Source organism: Dipodomys merriami, unplaced genomic scaffold (genome assembly GCF_024711535.1).
Source record: "Dipodomys merriami isolate MVZ:Mamm:240054 unplaced genomic scaffold, mDipMer1.0.p SCAF_481, whole genome shotgun sequence".
Classification (NCBI taxonomy): domain Eukaryota; kingdom Metazoa; phylum Chordata; class Mammalia; order Rodentia; family Heteromyidae; genus Dipodomys; species Dipodomys merriami.
The window spans coordinates 665,760-690,145 of NW_027206048.1; the positions used below are offsets into that span (position 1 = coordinate 665,760).

At 39.5% G+C, this 24,386-nt stretch overlaps 1 long non-coding RNA gene and 1 other non-coding gene across 2 annotated transcripts in view; both read left to right on the plus strand.

The window, feature by feature from the left end:
* Window positions 1–24,386, plus strand: part of LOC138809081 (uncharacterized) — a 109,336-nt gene that overhangs the window by 80,588 nt on the left and 4,362 nt on the right. The window lies entirely within an intron of this gene.
* On the plus strand, window positions 909–1,015 carry LOC138809082 (U6 spliceosomal RNA). The gene has a single exon (XR_011366702.1). It is a non-coding gene; the product is annotated as a U6 spliceosomal RNA (small nuclear RNA).

Below are 24,386 nucleotides of genomic sequence, written 5' to 3' on the forward strand. Positions count from 1 at the left end.
TTTGTTTTGGTTTTTATTTTGGGTCTGGTCGTGGCCCTGGAGTCTGAGCCTGGGCGCTGCCCCTCAGCTCTTCAGCTCACGGCTAGCACTCTACCACTTGAGCCACATCACCACTTCCAGCTTGTTTTTTGTTTATGGGTGTTGAGGAATCGAACCCAGGGTCTCAAGCATGCAAGGCAAGCGCTTTACCACTGAGCCACCTTCCCAGCCCCTTAAAAAGAGTTTTATAGGCTATGAGTAGTCTTTAAAATTACCCACTAAGATTACTTTTTATGACTCATCTCATCATTTGTATATGCCTTATATCATCATTTGTTCCTCACTAACATGTAAAGTAAGGAAGCCCTAAAAATTAAACAGAAACTATCTAGTTAATAAAGTCTTAACTCTTCACTCTGCTTCTTTACGCAAAGACTTTGCAACTTCTTATTGGTAATGTTTCTATAAACTCGGAAATGTACATAATTAGTACCATATGTCTGCTACCATAAACCTTAAATACTTTATAGAAAAGTTTATCACCTGCCAAACAGTCCTAATTTTGGCATATATATGCAAATTCCCAAAATTAAATACATTTAAAATTTAAAACTTTTAACAACCTTAACACTTGCTGCAGTGTTCATTATGACAGGTGCCTTGTATAGAACAATTGAATTCCTCCTCCTACACATCTCTTGAACAACAAATATCTGGAATTATTTTGTTTTTGACATGCCAGTCTTGACTTTATTCTTAAATGTGTGCTTATGTAAGAAATGCATGGTACTAACAGTTTGTTGTATTGCTAACAAAAAAAAAAAGAAATACATGCTTCTAAAATTTCACAAGAATTCTTTTGAACTTACTTTTTTTTGAATTGTCTAGTTTAAGAAAATCAATTACACTTTATATATAAAAAATGTTCTGTGCTCAATTAGGCAGCAAATACGCTAAAATTGGAACAATACAGAGAAGATTAGCATGGCCCCTGAGCAAGGTTGACATGCAAATTAGTGAAATGTTCCATATTTTTGCAACAACAGATGCTGGAGAGTATCTGGCCACAGGGAACTCTAGTGCATTCTTGGTGGGTGTGTAAACTTGTTCAACCACTTTGGAAAGCAGTATGGAGGCTCTTCAAAAGACTCCATATGAAGCTTTCCTATGACCCAGCAATCCCACTTATGGGCATTTACCCGAATGATCACAAACAAGACCATACTAAAACTACCAGCACAGCTATGTTTACTGCAGCATTATTTACAATAGCTGATATAGAGCCAACCCTGATGCCCCTCAGTAGATGAATGGATCAAGAAAATGTGGGTGTATATAAACAATGGAATGCTATGCCTCCATCAGAAAGAATAGTATCACCCAATTTGTTAGGAATTGGAAAGTCTTGGAAAAAAATTTATTAAGTGAAGTAAGCCAAGTCCAAAGAAACATAGGTCCCGTGGTTTCCCTTATTTTCAATAACTAATATATGTCTGAGATAAGCAGAATAAGTCAAAAGCTATGTGCATATGAGCAGATAAGATGATATTAAGGGAAATGAACCCTAAGACAGGGACACAAGTATGTTTTTTCTTTCTTGTTATTGTTTCTAACGTACTTATGATGTGCAATGTGATTTTTTTTTCTTTCTGTATATGTTCCTCCCCCACGCTATAACCGCTGTTTTCATTGTATTTGAAGTTGGTACACCTACATCCTGTGTATATGTTTCTCTAATTTGGTGAGGGGAAGGGAAATACAAAATGGTTAAATAGGGATACAGGTTAACTCATTGTAACAATGAGATGCACAAGACACTCTGTTGAAAAATGAACTTTACAATTTAGTCAGGGGGAGGGGGGAGGGGAGCGTATTTGTGGAGGTGGGAGGGAAGGGATGGTGGGAAGAGGGAACAATGCTTGTTAAGAAATGTACTCATTATTTGCTCCCATAAATGTGACACCTCTGTACAGTTTTTTTATAATAAAAATTGTATGAAAATGTTCTTATGTCTTGGTAGTGTAAAAATATCAGGAACAGAATAATGAAGGAATGTTGTAGACTGAGGTGAAGTCCATATAAAAATGTGCAAAACTGATGAGCGGTATATTGTGTTTTACATCATTTAAGTTACATTGAAAAAATAGGGAAGACCTAGAAGAATGAATTCTCTTTTTGATATCCTATCATAGTTCCTTAGCAGGATGAACTCTTTCCTCATTGTTGTAGAGGCATCATCAGATGAGAGGAACTGATTTTTTTTGTTGGCTTCCTTACATTTATTTGTCAGTTTATGAACTACTAGTTTATGTCTGAGACAAGAAGAAAAGGTCAGATAAGTTGATGCTAGATGAAATGAACCCCAAGATAAGTAGTCAAATGTTTTTTTTTCTTTCTTGCAATTGTATTTAACATATTTATAAGATGATTTCTTTGTTGCTTTGTATGTCTGTCCCCCACGGTATAATCCCTGCTTTCATTGTATTTGATGTTGTTATAATTTGTGGAGTGGAAGGGCAAAAACAAACAGTTTAAATACTGATATAGGTGGACCTATTACAACAATGAGTTGGACAAATCCTTATGTTGAAAAATGAACTTTCCAACTTTGGCAGGGTAGGGAAGGTAGAAGGATGGGAAGGGGAAACAAAGGAGGTAGCAGCAATGCTTGATAAGAAATGTACTAATTGCCTTGCCAATGTAATTTTAACTCCTCTGTACAGTATTTTCACAATAAAATTTTTTAAAAAAGAAACTAAGGGAAATTAGACACACAGGCTTTGGAAAGTGTAAGGTCTGCTCCTAGATGGCAAGCAGACTTCACCCTCCTCGCAGCAAATTTTGTACCCAGTACTTGCGTTATCTAGGCAACTGGCACAAATGGAAGAGGTCACATCTGCATCTGCTGAGGTGACATCTGAATTTGATGTGGCCACAAATTTCTCCGCCCATAACTTAGATAAGGTCTAGCTCAGGCCCAGATGACCTTTCTCTGCTCTTTTATAGCTCTTTCTCATCTCTTTCCTTCTCTTCTCTTTCCCAGGTCTCTTCTCTTTCCTCGCTCTCTCTTTCCCACCTTTCCCAGATGCTCTCTATTCTAGCTCTTTTCTAGCTCTTTTCTAGCTCTTTTCTCTCTCTTTCTCAGCTCTTCAAGCTCTCTTTCCCAGGCCTTTCCCCACCACGTTGAGGACCAAGATGGTCTGGTGTCAGCTGGAATGATGAATAAACCTACTCCTTACCTGAATACCACGTACATGCTGCTGTTCTTCCTTAGCTAACTCTTTTTAAAATCCTAACAGAAAATGACCATTTAGGATGAATGATATTTGATTTTACAATCAGAAAAATGTTTAAAAAATTATATAGATATAAAATACTCCAAAAGATTTATTCTATGAATCTATCCCTTGGAACAAATGATACGAAGTTGATTAATGTATTTTACGATAATACATATATTCACATACCTATTTATGTTCACATAAATTTCACTTAAACAACAATTAAATGACTATATTTCTACCATCTACTTGGAGTATACTTAAATCTCTAAAAATGACTATGCTGCTGCTATAAACAGCAATTCCCCAATTGTCCTCCACAGAGGGCATCCACAGCGTACTTTGTGATAGGGCCAAAGCCTGAGTCAAGAAACTTCCCAATGGTGCCCAGTGGGTAAACTGTTTTGATTTGGTTTAAAGAAAACTAAAAAGAAACATTATTAATACCTTGCTCTTTCGTGATATGGAGACCACCTATGAGAAAGAGTTCCTACCTTGCTCTTCAACACAGTTGTAATGAAAAAGGAAGGGACAAGACTGTGAACTTACGATGCACAGAGTTGAGTGCCATGCACTGGGAGTCAAGGCGGACCATTAGTCGAGAAACAAGGAGTTGCAAGTCTAACCCACAAGACACGGCAACATCAGGCAGGCCATAGGCAGTGACAGTGAATTTGTAGCCCCATTCATTATTACTGCTGTCAGAATGAAAGAGCACCATCCTTAAACGTCACGTTCTAGAGAGAAAAAAAAGTCATGTGGTCAACAAGATGGAAGGAGGCAACAACTCAGCAGTTAAGTATATTCTTTTTGACTCAAAAAAATCTTAAAAGCGGTCTCCATTTCTATAAGTTCAAAATGATTAAGGGAGAAATGTACACAGATGATACCAAAACACAAAACTCACAACTACATTTAGAAAGCAGAATTAGTAGAAAACTGCTGCTCAGCTTTCTAAAACTCAAGTGACTATCTGCTCAACCAGTGATCACTGGCTCAGTTCTTTGTTCTCAACCAAGACCCTTGATAGGAGAGAGAAGTAAACAGTCTGAAGCAGGCTGCAGCCCAGATATTAAACAGATCTGTCAGCCGGGCTCCTAGCTTTCACCATGGTTTAAGTCTTTCTCTTGGATCCACTGGCCCTTCTGAACTCAGAGATTAACAGCTCTTTAATTTATTCTGGACAACACTGGTATTAGCAAATTTCCTATGAAGAGCCAGATAGTTAAATTTTTAGCTTTTGTAGGCTGCATAATCTCTACTGCAACTGTTCCTTTCTACAAGTAGAGTATCAAAGCAACCCTTAGAAATATGGGTGTGGTTACATTCTAGAAATGTGCCAGTATTAAGGTTTGTACTTAGAGCTTTGAGTATTTTTCAGCTATTTTGCTCATGGCTGTCATTCTACCATTCAAGCCATGTCTCCACTCTGGCTTTTTGCTGGTTGAGATAGGGCTCTCTTAGATTTGTCTACCTAGGCTAGCTTTAAATCTTATTCCTCAAATATCAACCTGCTGAGTAGCTAGGATTTTGAACAATATGACCATGAGCCACCAGAGCCTAGCTAGTCCTTCTCTTTCTACACACCATACCATTATTGCTCTAAAGTTGGAAAAAGGACAAGAATTGCTACAGAAGTACTTATTTACCTTGTTTGGGGAATATGACTTACCTTAGGCCACTTATAAGTACCAACTTTGTGTCAGTGTGTCTTCCCACCTCTAGAGTCTGTAAATTCCAGATAATCATACCTGTGAAGGCATAATCTCTATTATATTCTTTCTCTTGTTTTTGATCCACTATTGCTTGGAAGAAAAAACATGTGAGTCTTAGCGCTTTTTGGTTTCACACCTCTCATCAAATTCCACTTCAAAATAGGTTGCCCTTGGGCTAACAAAGACAGATACTTCATGGCAGTTATTTTCATAGTTATAGGCAGATTTCTTGGACCATATATGTAATACCACAGGCTGTTCCTGCTGCCAGGTCTCAACATCCAGCTAGGCAGACAAATGAGTAAGAGAAAATTCCAGATATTACTACACAACCAACTGTCAAAATAAACTATCAGTGCTGTAGATCACAGGCTTTGACAGCCCTGATGAAATTTTATACAGGCTAATCTGATTTTCCTGTCTACGCAGAGATCAATAGACATCTATCACTTAGCAGAAGTGCATTAGGATTATACTTTAGGGACTCATGCTTTTATCTTTTAGCAGTGACACAACTATTTTTAAAAATAAGTATTAGTATGAATTCCACTGGAGAAAAACACTGAATTAAAAGTTTAAAGAGCTCACATTTTTACTTAGGACCTTGGCATGTCTAAGACCACTCTTTTTTTCCTCTAAAAAATAAAGTTTTCTTTTTAGCTCATGATTCTAATCCTAGTTACCCAGGAGGATGAGATCTGAGGATTGCAGTTTGAAGTCAGCTTTGTCAGGAAAGTCTTATCTGTAATTAAAAGCCAGAAATAGGTCAAGTGGTAGAATGCTAGTCTTGAGAAAAAGGGGCTAAGGGATAGTGCCCTGGCTCAGAATTCAAGCCCCAATACTGGCAAAAAAAAAAAAAAACGATTAAGATTGGATGCTGTGGCTCAAGTGGTAGAGCACTGGCTTTGAGCTGAAAAGCTCAGGAACAGTGCCCAGGCTCAGTTTAAGCCCCACAACCAACAAAAACATCAGGGTTGGAGGCATGGATTAGTTGGTTGGTAGTGCACTACCCAATGAGCCAAAGCAACAGGTACTAAGTTTGAGTTCCAGTCTTACACCAAAAAACAAAATGAGAAAATAAAAAAGATCTGCTAAATGTACATGCCCTTTCTATTACCATCAGGCAGTTATGAAACTCAAAAAGACTGTGAACAAATCTTATATAATAAAAATTAAGTATGGGAGATAATTCTTTTAAATACTAAACCTTCTTATTTGTCTTTCCATGTACATTTTCTCTTTTAGACTTCATTTTTTGTGTGTGTGTGCCTGTCATGGGGCTTGAACTCAGGGTCTTGGTGCTCTCCCTGAGCTTTTTCATTCAAGACTAGCACTCCACCACTTGAGCCACAGCTCAAGCCTACCCCTCCTCATTAGCCCCCCTCCCCCCCAACTGGTTATTTGGAAATAAGAATCTCACAGGCTTTCCTGCCTGCACTGGCTTCAAATTGAGATCCTCAGATCTCAACTCCTGAGTAGTTAGTATTACAGGTATGAGCTACAAGCACCTGGCTAGACAAAAGTTACAGTCTTTATTTACATAGATTTTATGTAACTTAATATAACCTAAAATGATTGGATAAATGATTGGATAAAATGATTGGATATACAGCTTTTTGGCCTCCTTTCTTGTGCTAATGACAAATCAAGATGATATTTACTATCCCTGTTGGCAAAAATACCAATAAAGCTTCTAGAGGCAACTTATTTGTATATATCTGTAGTCCAGTAGGTTTTATATGGTAGAGTCATATCTCTCTGAAGAGAGGAAGCAAAATAGGTTCAGGGCCAACTGAAGTTACCTTGCTCAGTCCTCCTTCAGGGTCATTGTAGAGCTTCTTCAACAGCTCTGTTAAGGTACTGAACTCTCTCAAGAGAGTACATTGTGAAATGTCCAAAGAACAGAAGTCTAGGAGAAAGATGACCTAAAGGAAGATGAAGGAAGTACTCAGTATTCACTGCACATGCTGGTATTTCCACCAGCCCCCTCCTGGTTATTGAAAATAGCCACTTCTCCTTACCAGTTCATGAGCTGCCATGGAAAACACTGAATTACACAGTTTTTCTTTTTTTTTGGGGGGGGGGGAGTCTGGTCGTGGGGCCTGAACTCTGGGCCTGGGCTCTGTCCCTCAGCTCTTCAGCTCAAGGCTAGCACTCTACCACTTGAGACACAGCGCCACTTCTGGCTATTTTTTTCTTTTTGCTTATGTGGTGCTGAGTAATCGAACCCATGGCCTCATGCATGCAAGCAAGTGCTCTACCACTGAGCCACCTTCCCAGCCTTACACAGTTTTTCTACTATGTTTTTTCCACTATACTGTGACAAAAGGGATTCCAAAATCACTCTCATGCTTACCAGAAACTGTTACATATCTATCAAAACATAAAGTAGTTAATATTTTATATGGTAAAAACATCATTTACTACATTATTACCAAGGGCAAAGCTAGGGAGGGCTATAGAAGCTGACTACCAAAACAGGGAGAAGGGAACAGCAGATCACAAGAACATTAAGCATCATCCTAATGAACAATGTCAATCTAATTACCTCTGAAAGGGAAAAGCAGTGAAAACTTCAGTAGTTGGTATGAGTGATAGTTAAGTTTAAGGTGATTTTTTGTGTTGCTTTTCAATGAAGTGGAGATATCACTCTAAGTTATATCTGATCCCAGCACACAGAAGGCTGAGGAAGAACTGAGAATTCAAGCGCAGTCTGGGTAGACAGCAAGTTCAAGGCCAGTATGGGTTACACAGTGAAAACTTATCTAAAAAGAAGTGGTGCTGCCTGTAGTCCTAGCTACTTGGGAGGACTCCAGTTTAAGGTCAGCCTAGACAAGAAGTTTCAGAGAACTCATCTTGAGCAACCACATTTCAACCAATAAAAATCTGAACATATGATTATATATTTGTAGTTCCAGATATTTGGGAAGTACAAATAGGAAAATTGCCGTCCAAGCTGGCACAGACATAAATGTAATACTCTATTTGAAAAATAAGTTAAGTAAAAAAAGGGGTGTGGCTGACTTATACATGCTTAGCAAACACAAAGCCCTGAATTCAAATACCAGTACTGTGAAGGAGTGAAAGAGAAAGGGAGAGGGGAAGGGAAAAGGAAAAGGGGAAAAGAAAAGGGAGGGGGGAAGGAAAAGGGAAAAATAAGAAAAAATGACCAAATGAGTCAGCTCTTACCCTTCCCTTTCCTTTAGTTTACAATGTGTCCATGAATCAAGGGTTCTGATCTAAAGCCAAGGCCTAAGTGGCCTGATCCAGAACTCTAAGCATTTTGTCATAATTGCTGAGACCAAATTTGGCAGAAGTGAACAGTCAATTTCTCACCATCTGTTGGATTTCATACAATTTTCGGTCGATTTACAGGAAACAAGTATCAATATTTTCAGTGACTTATAAAAGTCATAGATTTTAAAGGCTCAATACTTTCTTTTCTGGGTGATGATTAACAGAGATGGAAGACTCCCGTGACATGGAATAATATCATTTAAGAGTGCTGTATGATTGCAAAGAGAATGACTAGGCAGTAGAATGACCAAATTCTAAATAAAAACACTAGTGCTAATGGCTCATAACTGTAATCCTAGCTACTCAGCAGGCTAAGATCTGAGGATCAAAGTTTGAAGGCAGCCCAGGCAGGAAAGTCCATGAGACTCTATCTCTAGCTAACAAGCAAAAAGCCAGAAGTGGAACTGTGTCAAGTGTCAGAGTCCTCATCTTGAGCAAAAAAGCTAAGGGAAAGTGCCTAGGCCCTAAGTTCAAGTACTGGCACCTCCTTCCCCCCGCAAAAAAAGAAAAAAGAAAAGAAGGCTAGGCACTGGTGACTAATGCATGTAATCCTAGATACTCAGGAGACTGAGATATGAGGACTGGGGTTCTATGCCAACTTGACTCTCATCTCCAATTAACCAGCAAAAGACCTGGAAGGGGTGCTGTGGCTCAAGTAGAGCACTAGCCTTAGGTAATAAAGCTCAGCAATCAGGCCCTAGGTTCAAGACCCAGAAATGGCACAAAAAAAGACAAAAATAAGCTGAACAAGGTGGTGACACAGGCTTGTAATTTCAGCACTTGAGAGGCTGAGGCAAGAGAGTCACAAGTTCAGGACATTCATCAGCTACATAGTGAGATATGGTCTCAACAAAACAAAACCTTCCAAATAAAAAAAACAAAAGCAGAAATAACTATAGATCTGAACTGAAATAAGCCATATACATCCTTGATGCATGAGTTATAATTATCTGTTTTCATGGATTGTGTATTGATACTCACATTTTTCTATAAGGTCCACAGTAAGATCTTTGGCTCCAGATCTTTGCTCTTCAGTTGCAGATAGCACCAGGAGAACAGGCTACTTTGCACAGATCAGAACAGAAAAAAGAGCACAGAGCCAACTTCCCCTGGTGCCTCACTGAGCATCATCAGCTCACACTACAAAGAAACAGACAAACAGGAAATGTCCAAATAAGGTGTTCCCCGAACTTGGGCAGGAAATATCTCTATAGAAGCAGCGGTCACTGGCAAAGCAAAAACAAAAAAATACTATGTGTATGGGGCAAAGTTATGAAAGAGCTTTCAATCCAGAATTGAACCAAGAAAAATGGTGTTAGGAAAACTTCCCTATTGCTCTGCAGTTTTGTGGAACCTATAAATATTCTTTTTGCTCCACAAGACATCTTCTGCACCCCAAGACGCCCACCCTATTGTTCATCTCTTTCTTGTAATGAATCTTCTGTCTCTGGGCCCTTCTCCTGAGTCTTCAATCAAATCTCTCGCTAGCAGAGTTGAGGGAGAGTTGAAAAGAAGGTGTGAGTTTGATCAAGGTACATTGCATGAGTTTTATTTTGTTTTGTTTTTGTCAGTCATAGGGCCTGCACTCTGGGCCTGGGCGCTGTTCCTCAGCTCTTCAGCTCAAGGCTAGCTCTCTACTTCTTGTGCCACAACGCCACATCTGGCTTTTTCTGCTTATGTGGTGCTGAGGAATCAAATCCAGGGCCTCATGCATGCAACGCAAGCACTCTACCACTGAGCCACCTTCCCAGCCCCCACATTGTATGAGTATATGGACATGTCAAAATAAATCTACCATGTACCATAAATTGATAATAAAATATGGAAAAAATAAAGATAATCCATCATTGAAGGACAATAGGAAAATCACATTTTCGAGCAATTCATTTGAAAATGAAAATATAAATTCAAACATCAAAAATTGTTATGCTATAGTCATGTGACCTCTTTATTAGGTTTAAACAACAATAACAACAACAAAAACAGCATTGCTTGTGATATCACTGATATTGTGTGACTGGGGGCAGTGATCTCACTAAATGTTAGCTCTTCATTTTTGGAAAAGCATGTCTAATTTCAGGCTAAAGACCAGTGTCAAGGTACTTGAAGAACTAGGAGCTACATATTGTTTTTAAATGGTAAATATATATCACTAAAAAGAACAGAAGCATTTATTTGTTCTTTTGGTGGCAGTTCTGGAGCATGAGCTAAAGACCTGAGTGCTGTCCCTCAGCTTTTTTGCTTGAGGCTACTACTGCTCTATTACTTGAACCACATCTCCAATTCTGGCGTTTCTGGGGAGTGGGGGGAAAAGATGTGGTTAATTGGAGATAAAAAAATTATTATATTCTGGGCTGTGAAGGTGGCTCAGTGGTAGAGCGCTTGCCTTGCATGCATGAGTCCCTGGGTTCAATTCCTCAGTACCACATAAGCAAAAAGGAAAAAGCCGGGAGTGGCACTGTGGCTCAAGTGGTAGAGCGCTAGTCTTCAGTTGAAGAGCTGAGGGACAGCACCCAGGCCCAGAGTTCAGGCCCCATGACCGGATCCAAAAAAAAAAATTATTATATTCTTTCCTGCCCAGACTGGCTTGGATCTCAGCTATCTGATTAGCTGTAATCTAGCACCTGGTGAAACCTTTAATTTTTTAAAAATTTTTTACTTTTGCCAGTCCTGGGGCTTGAACTCAGGACCTGGGCACTGTCCCACAGCTTCTTTTGCTCATGGCTAGCACTCTACCACTTGAGCCACACCACCATTTCTGGATTTTTCTATATATGTGGTAATGAGGAATCAAATGGCAGGCTTCCTGGATGCTAGGCAAGCACTCTAGCACAAAGCCACATTCCCAGCCCAACCTTTAATTTTTAAAAGCGTAATTTACAAAGGATTGAAATTGGACCACTGTGTGGAATCTCTCTATAAGGAGGATGTTTTTAGAAAACATAATATTTTAAGTTAGGAGAATTGACTAAATGACTACAGAATTTATAATTTCTAAATGAAAGAAGTAGCCAAGTAGCTTGTAATCTTCCTACCATTGAAAATGCTTAGAGATGTCTGTTGAAGATGAACCTGTATACTAATGAGCCCAAACTTTAGAAATGCCCATTCAATTTGTGTCTGATTTTTTGTGTACCTGAAAAAAAAATTGTGCCTATATGTTGGAAGGGAAGATGGGATTTTCTCACTTTTTTATTTTATTTTAAAAACCTACTTGAAAATAATTCATGATCTTTTTGTAACTCTTTGTCATCTTTGTTCTTTGGACTTTCTCTGAAGGGGCATCTAACCTCCATAGGGTCTGTCACATAAGAATTATGAAGTTGGAACTGGGAAGGTGGATCAGTGGTAGAGTGTTTGCCTTGCATGCTTGAGGCCCTCAGTTCGATTCCTCAGCACCACATAAGCAGAAAAATCTGGAAGTAGTGCTGAGACTCAAGTGGTAGAGTGCTAGTCTACAGCTGAAGAGCTGAGGGACAGCACCCAGACCCAGAGTTCAGGCCCTATGAACGACATACAAAAAAAATAAAGAAGAAGAAGAAGAAGAATTATAAGTAGCCGGGCATCAGTGGCTCAGGCCTATAATCCTAGATACTGAGGAGGCTGAGATCTGAAGATCGCAATTCAAAGCCAGCCTGGGCAGAAAAGTCGTTAGACTCTTATCTCCAATAAATCACCAGAAAACCAGAAGTGGCATGCCACGCCTACCCCAGTAGAGTCTGCTTAGCATGGGAAACCATCTATCAGACCATGATAGGGGCCTCGAGACCTATCTCTGAGTTTTGGGACTTCACCGAAGTCTACCTCAGAGAATGGGGCTTTACAGAAACCTATCTCCAAGTTTTGTGACTTCACCGAAGTCTACCTCGGAGAATAGGGCTTCTAAGAGGCCTACTCCTGGGAAAAGGCTGGCAAAACCCCTGGAAAATATGTGTTTCTGCCTATCTTTTCCTCATACGAGTGCCTATTAATCTTTTACTGTTTCTACTGCTCATTGTACTTACTCATTGTCAACGTTCCCTTATTCAAAGCTCTTAAGAGTGTTTGACGACTCCAATATCTGATGAGTGTCTTAAAAATATGACTAACTCACCAGAGTTAAGTGCTACCCTGAAACCCCTCTTATGGAAGCTAGTAGACGAGCCATAAGCAAATATAAAAGTATTGGGGGTTTCACAAAGTCACTTCAGCAGAAGGAATTGTAAGAAATTTACAAGAAGCTGTAGGCTCAGCTAGAACAGAAAGAATGTATGGCAATTGCTGAGATAACTACTTAGGAGAAAGAACTTCCTCATTTACTAAGAGACTTGCCAAATCTAAGTCTCCTTGGTGTTTACTATTAAAGAAGAAACAGGAAAGATCTTAATGGGACAGTTAAGGCCTCTATAGAAAAAAGTAGTGGTTAATTGGTGACAATCATCGAAACCCATTGTATTTCTTAAAAATAGAGGTAAAGCCGGAAACAAGTGCCTATCAGGTGACCAGTTGGTGACCACCCAAGGATGAAGCCCTGCAGCAAGGTTGTGTAACCTTTTGCCCTTTCAGGCAACCAGCTGGTGACTGCCCAAGAATGAAGCCCTGCAGCAAGATTATGTAACCTTTTGCCCTTTCTTTTGGAGACTTTTTGCTATAAAAGTTTGTTATCCTCTGCATTAAATCGCACTCAGCACTCAGCATCCACTCCTAATGTGTGTGAGATGTCTGTTTGCCATCTCCCCATCCTATTCCAGGTTCCTCCCCTAGGTATCCTCCGTCGTCCCGACAGAACCCGGTCCGCGGCAGTGGCACTGTGGCTCCAGTGGTAGTGCTCCCCTTGAGCTGAAGATCACAGGGAAAGTGCCCAAGCCCAGAGTTCAAGCCCCACGACCAACAAAAAAGAAAAAGAAGAAGAAGAAGAACTATGAAGTGCCAAATGCTGGTGGCTTACACCTATAACCCTACCTACTCAGGAGGCTGAGATCTGAGAATTGTGGTTCAAAGCCAGCCCAGGCAGGAAAGGCTGTGAGACTCTTATCTCCAATAAACCACCAGAAAACCAGAAGTGGCACTGTGGCTCACATGTTAGAGTGCTAGCCTTGAGTTGAAGAGCTGAGGGACAGCACCCAAGCCCAGAGTTCAAGCCCCACAACCAACAAAACAAAACAAAACAAAAAACTATGAAATATGCTAATATTAGCACTGTCTGTAATTAATTAATTCCTCTAAACTAGAATCAACCCATATGCCTCTCCAAGTTAAGCAGATAATTATGGTATGCCATAAAGAGACTATTGTGGTACACCAGTGAATACAAGTGACAACACATGAATGAAACTCCAAAACATTGTTAAACAAATCAAATATTTCACAGAAGATTGTATGCTATCAAGGTGAAAAAAAAAAACAAGCAATAACCAACACATTGTACAGGGATAACTAGAAAGGAAAACAAGGAACCTGTGAACACACACTTAAGAATGATACTACAGAGAGTTGTTTTCACTTATTGTCCCTCCATATCTATTCTTTTGTATGTGAACCACATTTTGAAATAGTCCCTTCATGCTGTGGCTTTGCTTTTCCTTCAGTCCCATTCTACTGTCTCTATTGGATCACTCCCCAGTTACCACTTGGAGAGCAAAGCCCCTCCACTGAAACTCAGGCTCTGCAAACTCTGGCCCTCTTTAAGTTCTTTCCCTTTCTCTGCCAGAATTTCTTCCTGATACTCCTTCCTACTGTCCTGGTTACCTTCCTTGTAGATTTGCTCAAGATGCCCATGACTGATGTGAGGCAGTCCCCAATCATGACTTCCTGTTCGTTACTGGTTACAAATCTTTAGCCACAATTTCTTTCTTTCTTTTTTTTGGGTCTGGTTGTGGGGCTTGAACTCTCGGCCTGGGCGCTATCCCTCAACTCTGCAGCTCAATTTAGCCACAATTTCTATCTTGAGAGTGCAACTAGGTCTTACCACCTTAAGGCCAATAAAACCATGAATACCTCGTGTTCAGAATCTACCCATTATCATCCCCTTTTTAGTAACCTGTTCCTTCCCATTTATCACAGGCCCATTGTAGGTGTACCTCCCTCCATTTGAAATGTCTCTAACTTCCTCTTTGCTTGTTTAAGCCTATTCAAAGTCCTTCCCTGAGCTCAGCAATTCTTTTCCAAAATGCTTTTCCCTAGTTGCATTCCCTCTCCCTAGACCTGTGCTCATCCTTTGACAGCCTGAATTATGTACAAAACTATGTAATCACACATTTGTTTGGGTTCCTCTATCATTGTATCCTCTGTATCTAACGTGGGGCCTCAAACACAACAGGCATTGGGTAGGCATTGTTGAGCTAACAGACATGAGCAAAAAGCTCAGACTTGGTGTAATTTAGACCATTTTTACTTTTTTTTCTCCTAATGTAACTCTATCTCCCTCCCTATAACCATAAATGCTTGCTTTTACAAGAAGATAATTCAGTGACTGCAATAATCTCTGGCCTAGAAAGTTTAATTGTATATGCAATGTCCTCTGTATCACAGATGAGAGAAAGGGAAGAAAGGTCAAGTACTTGATGTCCCAGTGGTAAGGGATTATGGGAAACTCTCTTGGACAGTCAGTGAGATTTCAGAGTTGAATGGCCCAGTTGAAGAGCCAGGTTTCAGTTTTGTTCCAGCATGTTGAGCTCCTGTTTCTATCAACTTGTGAGAACCCTGAAGTTTTCACCCAGTGGCTTTGACTGAGAATGGTAAGAGCTTGAAGAAGTTTTTAGAGATTGAAGAATATGCAGGATTTAGATGTGCTACAAGAGAAAGAGAAATTATAGAAAATGGCAGAAATAAAAATGGAGATCAGAATGATATGGTGAACTGGAAAGACAGCACATATCAATGATCTTGTAGTGAGAATTTTAAGGAGGACACAGAGATGGGCAGAATAGTCTAGACATATGAGAGAAAACTGATGTGATGGCAAAAACAATACTAAAAAAGTTAAGACTGTAGCCAGGTATGGTAGATCATGCTATAATCGCAGCTGTAGTTCAAGGAACACTCAGAAAAAAGTTCACTACATCTTACCTTAAAGGATAGCTTGGGGTGTACCTCTTGCCACTATAGTTACTTTGGAGACCAGCACCAGGAGGATCTCAGGCCAGACCATGCAAAAACTGAGACACTATCCTCAAAATGACAGGAGTAAAAAGGGCTAGGAGGCACAGCTCAGGTGGTAGAGCACTTGCTTAGCAGGAATGAGGCAGTGATTTCAAACTCAGTACCATCAATCCCACCCACCCTCCAAAAAACCCCTACAATAAATGTCTTATCAAATACTCTTAAAGAAGCATGAGGTAAAGAATGGAGAAGAAAACAGGATGTACCTCTCGAGCAGCCACACAAAGGAGGGTATTCATGACAGCTAGGACTTCACCAATGTTCATGCCAGCAAGGTCACTTTTCTCAGGTATAAGTATAAGGCCACCTGGATCTTTATCACTGAAAGGACACAAACTCACACCTGTTTGTAGGAAGAGGCTTTTCCTGGTCAGGTTCAAATAAAGAACACAGAGAGGTGTCAGCATCAGTTCTATGAAATAGAGGGGTCTGGGTCAGGAAGACAAATCGTAGTTACAACTAGGACTATGCCACTGTCTGTCCATATATCCTTCCAAAAGCACAGGCACATAAATTACCTTGATATCAGTGTTCAATATATCTGATATCATGACTGGTAACTCAACAATCCAGGCTAACAATCCCTGTATCTTCAAATGTTCTTCATGCAACACCTCCAGGACCTATCATCATCTTCGTTAACTGATTCTGAAAGCATTTTATACAAATAGCCCTAAATCTGTCATCCAGACCAGATAGTCCAACTTGTAAGCAGATGCTCAGTTCCCTCCCTCTTTCAAGAGTCTGTGCCTCCATTAAGGAACTCTACAGTCCCATCTGCTTTTCTGATGGGACTGTAAGTCTCCATATACTCTCTTCCTGGAATGTTTCTTTCTACACATTACTACTCTGCATTTTCAGTTGTTGTAATTGAAGACTGAGGACCCCAAACTCTTTTGGTTTTAGTTTTTGTCTTTGATATTTAATTAGAGACTGAAGGTCTGAAGAAGTTTTCACTGGGTTCAATACTACCTTGTCTTATAAGGGCCTTGGATTAAGGTCTTGAGAAGAGTATCAGTCTATCACTATTTTAGTCATTCTCATGCCTAGTAGGAACTCGAGAAACTCTCTAAATTCTGGGTAGAAGAAGCACTACTCCAAAAGCACAGAAGGAAGGACTAATTAAAGAAAAATAACTACAGAGGTTAGAATTATTCAATAATCGAGGAGAATCAAACTTACCTAAAATATGTGCACAGTGAATGGAATGTGAGCTGCAGGGACTGCTTATGATCTTTCTCAGTGATATTCTTCTAGAAAGCCAGGAAAAGGACATTTAGAAAATTTACTTCATGACACTCCACAGACATATGGTACCATGAAATAACATCACATACTTGTCCCAAGTATGAGAAGAGCAGATTCAGCAGACCACTTTGTGGCAGTGAACTAAACCCTTGTCCAGTATCAGGAGAGGGAAGAACCTACTACTTAAACAAAACTGGCAGATTAGTTTAGATTATGCCCAAAAGTAATATCTGCAAGTTTTCCTTCTGGAAGGTTTGACCCAATAGTTGAAGAAGCTGACTTCTAAAAGATATGCACTATCAGATGAAGAGACAAAGGCAGGGATAGAGAATTTTTTTGTGAGATTTCTGTTGCTTAAACAATGTTAAAGATTTCCCTTTATAATGTAGATTTACAGACTATGCTTACAAACATAGGATTCAGGCCTCCAGACAGGGTTATGGAGTTAATTTTGAAGAAACTTACTGTTTTAAAATAAATGTACCAAATAGTTAATGCTGTGCAAGGCATTTGACGGAGGGTTCAAGAAGACCCAACAGGAAGGCTGGGAAGGTGGCTAAGTGGTAGTAGAGTGCTTCCCTTGTATGCATGAGGCCATGGGTTCAATTCCTCATCACCAATACACAGAAAAAGCCAGAAATGGGTGTGGCTCAAGTGGTAGAGCGCTAGCCTTGAGCTGAAGAGCTGAGGGACAGTGCGCAGGCCCAGAGTTCAGGACCCACGACCAACCAAAGACAAAAAAAAAAAAAGAAGACCCAACATGACAGAGACAGTAAGGGAGACAGGGGCGTGGGTCACATGAACATAAGGATGCTGGACAAAGAATGGCTTAGTCAGGTAAAATATTAGTGAAGTTCAATTCATTAGAATAAGAAGGAAAACAAAAACCTTCACCATAGCTTTCTGAAGGGATGATAAAAACAAAGGACACAGGGTTGTTCTATTGATAGTCACTAGTGTTATTCAAGAAGCCATATGCCCTCTACTTTTTTGTGTAGGATGAAGTAAAAATTAGTCAATCAGCTACCTGGTGAATGCAAAGAATTGGGACAATATTCCATTTGCTAACAGAGTACTTGTAAATACTTAAAGCACCCTTCTACTCCACTACTTAGTCTGAGTAACATGACAGTATCTAAAAACTGAGCAATAAAAAAAACTGGAGAAACAACACTTGGTAATATTGTTTTACATCTATATTTTGAAGTATTAATGAATAAAATGGTCATATACTTTCTCTAAAATAATACTGGGAAGGAGGGAGAAGAGTAGGTGAGGTATATTATAAATGAAACAAGATAAGCTTATTATCATTGAAGGTAAGTAATGAGTAAACTTGGGGGTGAGACAACTATCTACTTTTTTTTTTTTTGGCGCTCATGGGGCCTGAACTCTGGGCCTGGGTGCTGTCCCTCAGCTCTTCAACTCAAGGCTAGCACCCTACCACTTGAGGCACAGTGCCACTTCTGGCTTTTTCTGCTTATGTGGTGCAGAGAAATTGAAACCAGGGCCTCATGCATGCAAGGATACCACTCTACCACTGAGCTACCTTCCCAGCCCTCCTCCTCTTTCTTTTTTGTCTGTCATGGGGCTGGAACTCTGGGCCTGGGCACTGTCCCTCCACTCTTCATCTAAAGGCTAGTGCTCTACCACTTGAGCCACCGTGCCACTTCCAATTTTCTGGTGGTTTATTGGAGATAAATGTCTCATGGCCTTTCCTGCCTGGGCTGGCTTTGAACCACGGTCCTCAGATCTCCACCTCCTCAGTAGCTAGGATTACAGGAGTGAGCCACTAGCGCCTGGCCAACTTTACTTATGCATTTGTTTAAAATTTTCTCATAATTTGTTTGTAAGCAAGTCATAAAGCTGGAGATTAAACTGTGACTTGTGACAAAAAAGCTTATACAATACAGATTGGAAATGAGCACAGGGTCATGTCCTTTGAAAGCTATTTTGACCTTCTTTATCTCTTCTCACGAATTTTAATTTGAAGTCTATTTTATCTGAGATTAGGATTGCAACTCCGCCTGTTTATGAGGGCCGTTTGCTTGGTAGATTTGTTCCAGCCTTTAACATTGAAAATGTGTTTGTTTTTACGGGCAAGATGTGACTCCTGCAGGCAGCAGATAGAAGGGTCTTGTTTTTTAATCCAACTAGGCAGTCTATGTCACTTAATTGGAGAGTTCAGTCCGTTAACCTTAAGAGATAGGACTGAGAGGTATTTGGGAGTTCCTGCCATGTTATCCACCTTCTTGGGGGCTGCGAAAAATGCTACCAGCACAACTATGTTTATTGCAGCATTATTTACCATAGCTAAGATATGGAACCAACCCAGATGCCCCTCAGTAGATGAATGGATCAAGAAAATGTGGTATATATACACAATGGAATTCTATGCCTCCATCAGAAGGAATGACATTTCCCCATTTGTTAGGAAATGGAAAGGTTTGGAAAAAATTATATTAAGTGAAGTAAGCCAGGCCCAAAGAAACATAGGTCCCATGGTTTCCCTTATTTGCAATATCTAGTATAGGGTATGAGTCAAGCGGAAAAGGTCAGATAATGTGATGTTAGGAAAATGAACCCTTAAATATGTATTTTAATGTTTTCGTTTCTTTCATGCATGTGTTTCTAACGCATTTATAAGATTATTTCTTTGTTGCTTTGTATGTCCCTCCCCCACAGTGTAACCCCCGCTTTCACTTTATTTGATGTCAGTATAACATGTGGAGGAGATGGGGACAAACAAGTCGTTTAAGGATTCAGGTGGACCTGTTGCAACAATGAGAAGTACAAAATGTCATGTCAAAACCAGCTTTACAATGTCGGTGTGGGGGAGGGAGGGGGGTATGATTGTGTGGGGGGGAGGGGGGTGGCTGGGAAGGGAGGTGAAGGGTAAACAAAGGAGGAGGCTGCAATGCTTGGTAAGAAATGTATGCATTATCCTGCCCATGTAATTGTAACCCCTCTGTACAGTATGTTCTCAAATAAAATAAAATTAAATTAAAAAAAAAAAGAAAGCAAAATGAGAGTAAAAAAAAAAAAAAAGAAGTCCTTCTAAGACAGGCACTGGTGGCTTACACCTATAATCGTTGGAGGCTGTGATTTGAGGACCGCAATTCAAAGCCAGTCCAAGCAGGAAAGTCCATGAGAGAGCCCCACAACTGACAGAAAAAAAAGCAGATTTATGTATCATATTGAACTAATGGTTTATATAATGACATATATAAAAATGTAAGGCATCAGGCCAAGGAATGAATAAAGGCAGTTTTTGTTATAGAATAGTTTGCATGCACAATATTAAGGAAATAATAACAAGTTGCTGCCATTTACTTAATATCAGTAAGATAACAGGAATAACGTAAAACACAGAGAATCTCCCTGGTTAGGCTGACATTTGTGTATAATCCTAGATATTCTGAATGCATATCTGAGAACTGATGTGTGAAGCAAGGCTGGACAGAAAGTTCATAAGACTCTCATCTCCAATTAACCAGCAATAATCCAGAAACGGAACTTTGGCTCAAGTAGTAGAATGCCAGCTTTGAGTGCAAAATGTCAAAGGAGAGTGCAAGTCCCTTAACGCAAATGCCAGAAATGGCATAAAGAATAAAAAGCAAAACATTAAACACATGGAAACACAAAAAGACAAAAGTTATGCAAATTTAAATGCTACATTGAGAGATGGATCACACCAAATACAAGAAATGACATTTAGACATTTTCACTCAGTTGAAAAATAAACCAGGATAAGGTGGAATATATACAAAATGGAATTTTACTTATCTATTAGAAAGGATGATATTGCATCATTTTAAGAAATGGTAAGACCTGGTGAAAACTAGATTAAGTTAAGCCAAAAGAAAGTAAGAATGTGTGTTTTCTCTCACCTGAGGAAGACAGAATTAATCTATAAATATACAATAGACAATTGGGTAAACTTGGTGCACATAATTGTAAGGAGTGAAATATGATAGATTCATATTAGAAATTAAATTATATAATTTATTAGGAAAACTAACTTATAGTCCAATAAAATAAACACCAGGAATCGAGTAATCATATGTGGAAGTGAAATCAAGAGCAGAAAGGCAAACTAATGAAGACATAAAAGGTGTAGAAATAGGGTCTGGGAAGGTGGTTCAGTGGTGGAGTACTTGCCTTGCATTCATGAAGCCCTGGGTTCGATTCCTTAGCAGCACATTAGCAGAAAAAAAAAAGAAAATGGCGCTGTGGCTCGAGTGGTAGAGCAGGTGCTTTGAGCTGAAGGGCTGAGGGACAGCACCTAGGCCTAGAATTCAGGCCCATAAATAACAAAAATGGTGGAGAAATAGGTATGAAATCAAATTTCCAATTAAAATTAATGATTTTAAATATGCATTTAATTTTACATGTATTTATTGTTTATAACTCTAATCTTTTGGTACCTCTTGCCTTTTGTGCTTTTAGGTTATCTTAAAATCTCTTTATTGTGTGGACAATGCATGGACCATGATACTCCTACCTATGTCTCTTGTGTTGCTGAGATTAATGGCATGAGTCACCATGCTTCACTTATTTGTGCAGATTGGGACTTGTAAACTTTTGTCCAGATTATGTCCAAAGTGTGATACTCTTGATCTCTGATTTCTGATAGTGATCATAGATGTGAGCTGGTACATAAGGCCATTCATAATCCTTTATCCCACTTTGAAGACATGAAGTTTAATTTTCCAAATGACATACAAGATGACAAACAGAAAAATAATCCCTTAGTTCTGGTAAAGATGAGCTACTAATGAGAAACAAAATTACTTTCTAAAATATTTGACTATTGTAATTATATTTTCAATCTTACCCTACATTTAATATTTATGCCAGTGATTAAACTCAAATTGCAGGCATGCAACTGTGGTTTGCCCCTGTAATCCGAGTTACTTAGGGTGCAGAGACCCCAGGATCATTGTTCAAAGCCTGCAAGGGCAGGAAAGACTGTGTGACTCTTATCTCCAAAATTAATCACAGAAAAACACCTGAAGTGTCACTGTGGATCAAGTGTCAAGCCAAAAGATCCTAGAGACATTGACTAGACCCAGAGTTCAACCCCCAAGACTGGCACAAAGAGACTATTATTGCCTTTAACCATTCATTTGGATCACCTATAGAGAGGGCAGGCTATTGAAGGTCACATAGTTAACTGAAGAAGTAGAATTTGAGAGGATCACAATTCAGAATCAGTCTGGGAAGGGAGGTAATAAGATTTCCATATCTCCCTAAAGCCAGGCAGGTTGAAATGCATTCTGTGATCCCAGCTAATTGGCAGACCAAGGTAAGAATGAGCTTAGCCTAGTCTCTGTTTTGCCATCAACAAAACTGATAATGTATGAGCAAAGTCAGTAAATAAAAAAGATTGTTGATGTGTCCTTATTTGTAGAATATCTGTCTAACAAACAACGTATCTAAATTAAAATTAAAAGAGAAAGGAAGAAAGAAAGAAAGAAAGAAAGAAAGAAAGAAAGAAAGAAAGAAAGAAAGAAAAGAAAGAAAAAAGAAGGAAAGAAGTGAAGGAGATAAGGAAGGAAAGAAGGAAGGAAGAAAGAAAGAAAGAAAAAAGAAGGAAGGAAGTAAAGGAGATAAGGAAGGAGGGAAGAAAGAAGGAAGAAGGGAGAAAGAGAGAGAGAGTGGTAAAAAGAAATATAAAAAACATATAGTCAACATGTGATAGACGTTAATAGTGACACTATACCATGTTAGATATAATTGTCATTATTTATTTCTAGGAGCAGCCTAGATAAAACAAGAGCAGATTTCAGCCAAGGATACATACATGTGTTCACCACTAACAAACTGTTATTGATGCCTCCTCCTGGACCAGAGGACATCTAAATAAACAAAAATAAAGCCTAAATAAACCAATAACATACATACTTTGATAAAACACAGGACTGGCTTAAAGTGTTGGACCAACAGGATTGCATATCTAGGAGGTATGGTAAAGTGTGTGGGAGACCAGCATTCTGATGATCTTGCAATGATGAAACTGCCTAACCACACAGCTCCTGGGCATATCACTGCTGAAACAAATATTCAGTCAGAGGTTAACAAAAGTAAGATTTACAATGAAACAGACATTCTGACCAAAGGTATTTTTACCTGATTCATTGTATTTCTTACAGTCTCCAGTTATATAACACACACACAACGTTCCTAATTCCCTTCTGCTTCATTATTGTCTTTCCTTGTTTTGGTTTTGTTTTCAGAAATACACAGGGCATATCTTATATTTTTGTATTTTAGCCTTCAGAAGGTCTATAGTTAAATATCCTTAAGTTCCTTTTGTTAGAAAATGAAAGACACATTGGGTGGTTCTTCACCTGTTATAATTATATAACTATATAATTATATAATAATACTTTTTTATTTCTAACATTTTAGCTGTATAATCCCAATTCATTTTTTCCCAAAGGGAACCTTAGTGGAAGGAAGAATCTGAAAGTTCATTCTGGTATTTAGAGAACTTCTGTTATTAAAACTCCAGTACATAGTATGGAATGGAACTCTGAAATTATTCATTAAACAGATGAGGTGAAAGTCAGATTTTGCACTCTAATACTCTTTCCTCAACCAAAATAACTAATATTCTTAAAGTTAATGGGCACAAATGTGCATAAATTTTCTAGAAATAAAATGATCACTTATGAAACATTAATAATACCTGCAAAGAAAGCTTTACAATATAAGATAATTCCTTCACACAATATGTATCTGTCTGGTACCATAACCCCAAACTAGACTAAGGCATCTAATAGCTATCACAGTTGGATGTTTCCTTTTTGTAAAACTGTTTTATCGTGTTGAGTAATATGAATTGTATACCAACTTAAAATCACATTTGAAATAAAACAGTTACTAGGTAAGACCTTCGTGGTTGAGGTGGTGTGGGATTTCCAGTCAACCCCTCTTGAGTTTTCCAGGAAGGAGCTTGCTTTGCCACAGCCTCTGTGGTAGAGCAGGGCAGGGTTTTGAGAGTGGAGGCCAGTCTGGGTAGGGCTTTGAGACATTTGGGAGGAGGTAGGAAGTATTGGATTTGTAGGGCGGGGTTTCCAGTGGAACAGGACAAGGCTTTAGGAAGGAAGTTCAGAGATAGCCATGTTCAGAGGAAAACGGCAGGATTACCAGGGAAGATATTGTTTTCAGGCCCAGCTAAGAGAAGAATGGGGCTGCAAGCGAGGAGATGTAATGACCTGTGAGCGAGAAAATACACATAAGCACAGTTAAAGATGTCAAAGGTGTTTTACTAATGTGTCTGCAACCCTGCCCTAGGTTACTAGAATTAGGAGCAACTGCAACCTCCAGGGGGCAAGTTGTTTTCCTTTTTCCTCCTCCTTGCAAGCCTTGCCTCTCCACTCTCCATTGGCCACTTTGCAAGCCTCTCTACCTCTCCACAGGCCTCTCCACCTCTTCACAAACCTCTGGGCTCTCTGTAGTCCTCTCCGCATTTCACAGGCCTCTCAGCTCTCTGCAGGCCTCCCTGCTCCTCACAGGCCTAACTCTGTGCAGTCCTCTCAGCTGTCTAGGGCTTCCCCAGGTCTCCCTGCCTGACCGGACTTCCTCCAGCCTTCTCTGACAGCCTGGGATTTCCCAGATATCTCCTTGATCCAGCTTCCTCGGGCCATCCCAGATTCTCCTCAAGCCTGAGGAGAGCTGGGCACAGCTCTGGTCCAGGAGCCATGTCTCTTCTCATGTG